This window comes from Talpa occidentalis, unplaced genomic scaffold (genome assembly GCF_014898055.3).
Source record: "Talpa occidentalis isolate TD23 unplaced genomic scaffold, MPIMG_talOcc4v2.1 talOcc4.9, whole genome shotgun sequence".
NCBI classification, from domain to species: Eukaryota; Metazoa; Chordata; class Mammalia; order Eulipotyphla; family Talpidae; genus Talpa; species Talpa occidentalis.
Genome location: NW_023605305.1, coordinates 5,712,887 through 5,721,773, shown reverse-complemented (window position 1 = coordinate 5,721,773; position 8,887 = coordinate 5,712,887). Strand labels below are relative to the sequence as shown.

Sequence of the window (8,887 nt, the reverse complement as noted above, 5' to 3'; positions counted from 1 at the left end):
CTCTGATGGGCCGTCCCGGTGCCAGGTCCTATTCCTGCACATCGAATGTGGGCAGGGCAAAGAATGTTCTGTGCCAGAGAATTCTGGAGCCAGGAGCCCTGGGCTGAAATGGAGAGCTGGTAGACAGGTCACCAGTGACGAGGGAGTTAAAATTCCTTTTAAGGAGCAAGGGATTTACTAACAACATCAGCACCAATAATAATTATTGGGTACCATTTATTGGGCACCAGGTCTGTATGTGCATTTAACCCCACAGCTGTTCTGTGAGGAAATTGAAGCTCACAGAATAAGTCGCTTCAGGTCACACAGCAGGTAAATACTACGGAGCAGGTAAATACCCAGGTGATTTGATTCTTGAGCCCAAATTCTTTACACATTATTAGTCACATTTCACAGATGGAAAAACTGAGGGGCAGAGAGAGGTTAAAGGACTTGGCTAATGTCAGTGATGGAAGGTTCGAACCAAGGCTGGTCAAAGACATCATGTTTCTGTTCTACTCTGTTGCTTTCTGACGACAAGGTCCCCGGTGGGTGCCATTCTCAGAGACTCCGTCTCATCCTGGGTCTAAACACAACTAAACCAATCTCTCTGTTCCACCTTGGGGAAGTCTCTGTCTCTCTCTGAGCTCCAACCTGCCAAGAGAAACATGCTAAGATAGAGTTCACGTTCCAATTTCAGGATTGCTTTATCTGATAAGATTCTCCCCTGGAGACTAGAAGGGCCATCCTTCAAAGTGGCAGGACAATGCCCAGGACCCAGGAGAGCCGTGACCCCATATCTGCCAGGACAGCATGCAGGAGCCGGGGCTGCTGGCTGTGAACACACCACAGGGTTGGCCTCACCTGACACAAATGCCAGGTCACCTCCTAACCTCTTGCATTACCAATAGGGAAACTGAGGCCTGGGATGAGTGACCGAAGTGGCGTGGTTGCCTCCTGACAGCACAGTGCCTTTGGCAACCCCTCTGAGGTCTCTGTGTCCTTCCCAGCACCTCTGGGTCCTCATTTTGCAGCTGGGCACGTCTGAAGGCAGCTGTTCTTGTTGGCATCCAGGGCCACATCTGGCAGATGTGGTATCAGGATGCAGGAAGAATGCACGAGTCGTCTTAATGACCATGCGGGGAGCAGCCTGGGCCAGGCCAGCCTGGCTGGCTGTGCCTGGGGAGCTGGGTTGGCAGCAGGTGCCCCTACCCTCCGCCCCCTCCTCTGCCTCCCTGTCCTGCTCCTCCTCCTCCTCCTCCTCCACTGCGCCTCCTCCAGCTTGTGCTCTTCCGTGTTGTCTTTCCTCTCTTTCTCCCCATGCTCCCGCCCTCCCTCCTTTACACTCTCCCTTCCCCCAATGAGCAGCACAGTAAACATTTATTGAGCACTTACTGCGTGACAAGCCCATCGCGAGCCTTTTACATGCACATCCTCTAAAATCCTCCCAACAGCCCTTGCAGAACAATCACCTCCTTTCAACACATGAGAATATGCCTCGAGAGGTTGGGGTTCGTAAGGCCAAGCCCACGTTCCCTGCCCTCTGCTCTGCTGGGGACAGCAGCACCTCATCACACGGGGAAGGGAGGCCAGAGGTGGCGTGACCCACTCTTTTGGCCTTGGAGGGATTATGTGGTGGATGCTTTCTTTTTGATTTTCCTTTAAAACTCTCAGGTGGTCTCCTCTGCCCACCAGGGAAGGTGACAAACATGCTCCTTCTAACCCTCCCCTTCCCAGGGCGTGTGTGGGGCGCGCAGGGTCAGCTGATGCTCATCATGATCGGAAACCAGGATGAAGGAACCCGCCCGCTGCAGGTGGGGCTGACCCTGGGGAAGGACTTCCTCTCCAGCCCCGGGGACGTGCGACCTGTCGTTTTAATCAACGCACAACTGTCGGGCCTGCGGCCTGGTGTATTGCAATAGTCCTCACCTGGCCCGTCCCACTTAGGGGCAAGGGAATTTATAGAAACATACTCCCTCCAGCCTGTGGAAGTCTCCCTGGGACGCCTTTCTCAGAAATCGTTTCTCCCTCCAAATATTTTTGGTAGGATTTAGAGAGCAAGAAAAGAGTCATTTCGTATGTGTCCTGTGTGTTATGTGTGAATTGCTATCATCCCATACAGAGTGTGTGGGTTCAGAGCACAGGACCTGGAGCCAGAGGGCCTGATTCAAGCCACCGACTAACAACGTGCCTTTGGGCAAGTCTCCTAACCTCCCTGTGCTTCTGTTGTCTCGCTGCTTAAAGAGACCCCTGCTCAGGCTGTGCTGGGGAGTTGGAGGTGTGTGAAAGGACCTAAGTCCTAGTAAATGGCAGTTATAATTATATTATTTCAGCTCCACCACAATCGCAGACAGTGGTGGAGTCCATTTGACAAAAGGAACTGAGAGAGGTTAGGTCACTAGTTCAAGGTCACAGAGCTAGCAAATGGCAGTGCCAGGATTTGAACCCAGGACTGATTAATTCCCACTAAGGTCTCAGGGTTTCCTTCTGCAGCCACAGGACCCTGAAGTAAGAGGAAAATTGGACTCAGTCCACCCCCTCCAATGCCATGACCCAAGGGGTTCGCCTGCACACCCTCTTGCTTTCTCTTGCCTGCTGTTTCAGAGGGAAACTCACCCCTTCCAACTCCATCATTTATTTCAAAAAGACTCCACCCTCAACAGAACCCCAGGGTCTTCCCCCTCCCAAACCTGCTCACTTGACAGGACTACAGAACCCTGAATCTAGGCCTTGCTCTCCCCTGGTGCTGGTAGGAGGGGCTGGGGAGGGCTGGGGAAGTCAGGAAGCCCCTAGGATTTTCACTGTTGCCCGCAGGAGGGTCTGCAGCTCTAAGGCCTCCATGCCCACACCCCCTTCCCACTGCCTGCAGGACACAGCCTGACACTGAAGGTGGCACTCAAGGCCCTTTCTCCTCAGGGGCCTGTCTCCAGCCCCATCCCCGGTAGTCCCCTCGTCGTAGGCCCCTACTGGAGAGCCAGCCTATCACAGCTCCGACACACGCGCTCCTCCTGCCGCCAGCCGCTACACGCGTCACTCCATCTGCCTGAAATGCTCTTGTTCTTCTTCTCCACCGGCTGAACTATTACTCATCCTTAAGCAACTCATCCCCTCCATGACGAAGCCACCCCCAAGCCTCACCCCCACTCTCTCCCCCAGAGAGACTTCAACTCTCCCTCCTCTTTGCTCCTAGAACAATTTCACACATCTATTTCTGCATTTATCACAGTCTGACTTGTTTTCTATATTGAGTGTGTTGTGTGAGGGAGCGTGAAGTGTGAGGGTGCAGGGCGGCTCTGGCAGGGGCCACTTCCCAGGCAAGGGCCGGGGCAGAGAGGGGTAGAGCAGAAGCAGCGTGGGGCCTGGAGTTCGGGACCACCTACTCCAGGACCCGGTTACTGGCCAGAAGCCAAGGGGAGAGGCATTCTTGTCTTTCCAGAGACGGGACTACTGAGGACCATTGAAGGAATGACTCTCAGATCACAGACACTGACACAGAACTTGGCGCCCAACTCCTGATCCATGGGGCCCCTAATACCCCAGTTTCAGGTCGGCTGATGCACAGTCTGTCCCCCCGAGCCTCTGTCCCCCCCGCTGCCTTTATCAGCGAGCCATCACCCCCACCGTGCCACACTCCAGATCTCAGGGGCATTCCACACAAGCACGTTCTGCATGTGGGGAGAAGCTGACCGAGCTCGCTTCAGGCTGTGCATCAGCTTGGGTCTGCACCACCTCTCATGCAAGGGACACAGCTACCTTGGTCAGGTCCCTCCTCTTGGGGGAGTCCAAGAAGGCAAGCACAGCCACGTAAACGTGCCCTGAGCCTCTTCTCGAATTATATGTGCTACTATCTCATGAGCCAGACAAGTCAGCTGGCCAAGCCCAGCGTCAAGTGGCTTGGAAAAGGACTCAGTGCACTGTGGAGCCCAGCAAGGGTGTGAAGAATGAGAGCTCAGTTCAGCGCTCCGGGCCATGTTTATGCTCCACCTTCCCTCTTCCAGAGTCCACGCGACAGCTGCCTGCCCCCAAAGCCACCACGCAGATCCTTTCCTGCATCCCCTACCCAAAGATTCTTTAGCTGACTCTCTGCTGTCCCTACCAGAAACTTAATAGAATGCATGGGCTTAAGATAAATAATAATAAATAAATAAGAGTTAACAAGAGTTAAAGATAAATAATAAAGGGACACATCGCTTTCTTAACTCTGGAAGGGTGGAGAGTGGGGAGACTTACTTTTATCCCCACCTATCCATTGTCCTAAATCGAAGAGGTGAGCATTAGGGTTCCCCCAAAGCTTTGAGTCAAATGCTCCTAGGATTTCTGATCTGTATAACCTCAGAACCTTAGCATAGGGACGCTCTTTATTTTTGTCTCCCTGCATCTGTCCACCATTCTTTTGATAGCATTACTCCCCATTTCCAATGGAGAAACACCATGCGTCTCAGGCCATATGATTGGGTGGGGGTACACCTAGGGGGCCCAGCCCTAACCCAAGTAGAGAATCCCATCATTCCCTTGGATACAGTGATTGGTTTGGGGACAGGCTCATAGAAAATCCAGGCCCATAAGAATTCAGTCCGTGACTTTTTTGCCAAATTGCTGGACATGGTATGAGAAGTTAGAGGAATCCAGGAATCCAGGCAGTGACTCTATATTTCCTACAGGACTTGAACCTGCAACCATGGGCTTTGTGTTAGCAATGGCCATCATGCGACCACATTGATTCCAAAACCACGAAATGAAGCACAGAGAAATACTTGAACTCCTTGATCAAGCTATGCCTGAAGTCCTAGTCCTACTTTGGACTTTTCTGCTATGAGGCCAGGGTGGAATGGATTTTCTGTCACTTGCAATTGAAAGCATTCTGATTAACAAAACTGGAACTTTATAATTATAAAATTTTGAACACCTAGAATCAAGGATGCTTAGAATTAGAAATCTATTGAATTTCAGAGAGTTGAAGTTCTTCAAGACTAACCCTAATTTAGGGGAACATGGGGAGGGGCCCAGAACTATGGGCATAGAGAGGGTAGGCACTAGGTGCCTTTATACTCCCCCACTGTCATGGACACATTAGTCCTGGGCTAGGAGCTCCTGCAGCACCAGACTCTTAATTGTAGATTGGCCTGGATGAGTCAGGTCCAATGAAAGGCATGATCCCAGATTCCTGATCTTGGCAATGGCACCAACCTGTAGCCATCCATGGTTGTGTTTCTCCATGGTGCCCTCTCATCCTCTCATCCAAGGAGGAGCTGGGGTCTGAGCTGGCCCAGGGAAGTGCAGGCATGTTCCTAGGAGAAACCATCACATTAAAAGGGCCAGAAAGCATAAGATATGCTCAGAAGGAAGGGTGAATGGTGAGGATGCCCCTCAGAAGGGCTGAATTCGACCAGCAGAGAAGGCTGGCTCAAACTGGACTCCTTAAGCCAGGTACCTGACCCAGCATGCCAATGTCTGGCTTGGCATCAGCACCCTCTTGCTGGCTAACCTTTCTGAGCGGATATTTCAGGAAAAGCAAAGAAGACTCACACATTACTCTGGCTTCCCTACCTGCTGAGACCATCTCCAAAGGTGCCAACAGCTGGCCTGGCTCCTAGGCCACTTCCCTCTGCCAGGGCTGGGGCTGCCACTGGCTTTAGCCCTTTCCAACCCACAGGGCCTCCTGCCTGACAGCTCCTGGATCCAGATTTATGTCTGACCTGGACACTCTTAAGACCTCAGAAGGCAAAGGGCTCTTTGACCCTCAATAGAGTATCCCTGAATTCTAGTTCTAGACATGAGTTCTAGTTCCACTGCCTCCAACGACTTGCTACTTGCATATCTTGACCTCAGTTAATCCACCTGTAAACTGGAGGCTCCCCAGTAATGATCAACCTCACTGTATGTTTATGAACTAGGCCTTATGTCTACCATTCTACAGGCTTAGAAGCCAAAGCTCTGAGCAGTCCGGACCTCATTCCCTCAGCAGTATCCACGCAACATTACTGGATGAACACTATTTACTTGCCAGGCACTGTGCCAGGCTCCAAGAATATTAAGGTACCTAAAATAGGATCTCAACCCACAAAGTACACAGTGGGGAGGATAGCAGACTTGCTTAAGGTCATAGAGCAACTGTCAGTCCATTTGCACATAGTAGGTACTCAATCAATGCATGAATCAACTGATTGCACACAGTAGGCACTCAATGTATGAACTGACTGAAATAACTTGTGGGCAACTGACAAGGAGGAACCGTGGGTAAAAAGAGAGCAGGATGCAAAGATGCAACAGGAGAAAGGGAGATGTCAATTTCCAGCCTCGAGGCTGGGTTTGCAAACAAAAAATCTATCATATCTGATGCTGTTTGCTAAAGACCAAAATGGGGATGAAGGAAATGAGCAGTGGCGGATGGTGTGCTTGGCTCCTGCTCACGATGCAGCTTGGGGCCTTCAGGGGCTGTGCCTGGGCAATGAGCTCTGTAGTGGTCCCTCGGTGCCCCCAGGCAGGGCTGCAGAGAGGGCAGGAATGGTGCAGTCGGGAGGGCATGCTGGGAACAGCGGTAACAAGGAGAGAGGGATGGCTAATATGAGAATGAACCCTCAACTGCCTGCTTCAAATGTCCTGAAATGTACCCAGCCTCAGAGATGACAACAGCAGGTTGCTCCTCAATTTATGGTCCGTGGACCAGCAGCTGAGTCCACACCTTGGCATTTGTTAAAAATGCAGCTCCACAGTTCCATCCTGAACCTATAGAATGTGAATCTGCATTTCAACAAGATCTCCCACTGTTTCTCAAGGCTCCTCACAGATTAGAACCACCAGGGAGGTTTGGAAAACACCAGGCCTCTATCAGTCCAGGGGTTCTAATTTTATTGGGTGGGCCTGTGACCTGGGCGGTGGGCCTCCCCCTCCCCAACCCGAGATCACTGACATACAACGTTAAAGGTGTACGTTGTGTTGATGTATTCAGGAAATACAAATCTCAGAATCCGAAACTTTGAGGTTGGGGCCCAGAATCTGTTTTAATAGACTTCTCCAGGTGATTCTGATGCAGGCTCAAGTTGGGGAGTCACTGTTTTAATAGGAAGAGTCCTGGACTGGAAGAGCAGATCATGGCTCTCTCTCTCTCTCTGCTTGAATGTCCTCGAGGGAGTAACTCTTTGGGCTTCAGTTTCCAGTTGTATAAAATGAGAGAAGTGGACCAGACCTGGGCTACCACTCTCCCTCAGTGACCCTGCCAGACATTACTAATCCGTCACAGCACTGCTTCCTTGTCACACGATGGACCTCAGCGCTTTCCTCAGCACACCTCCCCTGGAGCCCAGTCAGGTCAAGAATGACAGTGAAATGAACCACTCTGCTGGTCCAGATGCTGTGTGATCTCTGAGAGCCCTTCCAGCCACAACCTGCTTCCACCACCTCCGAGAAGTCCCCCAATGCTCCCAGGTGGGGACAACTGAGCTTCCTAGGAAATGGATGGATGCACCCCCTGTCTGCATTCTGCATCTCTTTTATGATCTACCTCCCCCTTTGGACTTAGACTCCTCCTGGAGATCAAGGACCTTTAGGACCCCTGCCGCAAACCCTCAGCTTGCAGGATAAACGCTCAAGACAAATGTGACTGGATGAAGTGTCCAGATTCCCAGTGTCGGGGTAAGGTGTCCTCATGGGCCCTTGGTCATGACGCCTTCTGTGCCTCATTCCAATGGCATATTGGCTGACATTCTAATAGCATATTGGCTGACTTCCCACTTGCCAATCCTCCATTACTTGGAGTCCAAGCTGCCTTGGCATGGTGCTGAGAGGTGCCCTGCATAGCCCGTCTGGCCTGGCTGCTTCCCAGGAAATGGGGAGGGAGGGAGAGAGGGGTGCAGCCAGGTGGCAGTGGCAGACCTGTGGTCTCCTCCAGCAAGGAGCTAAGGGCCATGGGAGTGAGGCAGTAACTGCATCAGATGCCTGCCCCCCGAATGTGGGGGGAGTAGGCACCAGGACCATAATGGCGCTCACACATCAGTCAAGTTCCAAGGACACAGAAAGGCTGCCCTCTCAGCTGCCTGCACGCCTCACAAATGCTGGACTCGGCCCAGCCAGGAGGGAGGAGGAGCCGGGTCCATTCAGTTCACATCTACTGAGCACCTACTGTGTGTTCAGTCATGGGGCAACGAGGAGAAGACACAGTCCCTGCTCTCAGAGAAGGAAGAGAAGGGGAAGTTCATGGGCATCTATAGACCACAGCTGTCTGCCACGTCGTATATAAAGGTAAGGTGCACTGAGCACCTACTATGCATAGGTCCTGCTATGTGCCAGGCCCTGTGAGAGGGGGATGTGCACACCCCCAAGACCTGAGCCTGAGAGAACAAGGTCTGTGCACCTGTTAGGTTTAGGGCCTGCAAGAATGGAATGTGGATCCCATTCCACTGAGCCCCGGGCCCTGGGTCCTGCAGAGGGGACTGTGGACTGAGACAGGCAGGCACGAAGCCCTGTGTGAAAACCCCACACGTTTAAACCTTACAACAGGCCTTCAGACAGCTTCAGGACAGTGGCTCTCACCCTGCATCCCTGCCCTTCCAGAACGAGTTCCCCATCTCCCCAGGCCCAGTCCATGAGCCACCTCCTGTGGGAAGGCCTCTCCCAGGGAAGCCTCTCCTGCCCTGTCAGGCAGAACGCCTGGCTCTTTTCCCTGCATCCCCTCTGCAGCGACCCTGGTCTCCTCTGCCTGGGATGACTGACAGCCAGGCTGCCTGCATGGAGCCTTCCCATGGCCAGAGCAGTGTGAGCGCTGCTGTGAGTGCCCGTCACCCAGTGTCACCCAGGTGACAACTGAACAAACTAGGTTCTGAGAGGGTCAGGGTCCTGCCTGAAGCCACACAGCGAGTGATCGATCCAGAGCTTGACCCTAAACTTGACTGTTTCCAGGGCTCTTGGGTGA

The 8,887-nt window shown here is 52.4% G+C and overlaps 1 long non-coding RNA gene across 2 annotated transcripts; it reads right to left on the bottom strand.

The window, feature by feature from the left end:
• Positions 1-219: 219 nt before the first annotated feature.
• LOC119236696 (uncharacterized) lies at positions 220-5,706 on the bottom strand. 2 transcript variants are annotated; one of them, XR_008550338.1, is made up of 3 exons: positions 5,676-5,706; positions 5,167-5,267; positions 220-633 (listed from the first exon to the last, which is right to left on the bottom strand). It is a non-coding gene; the product is annotated as an uncharacterized LOC119236696 (long non-coding RNA). The 2 variants fall into 2 exon arrangements; XR_005123149.2 differs by having other exon boundaries at positions 5,527-5,700.
• Between the last annotated feature and the right edge of the window lie 3,181 nt (positions 5,707-8,887).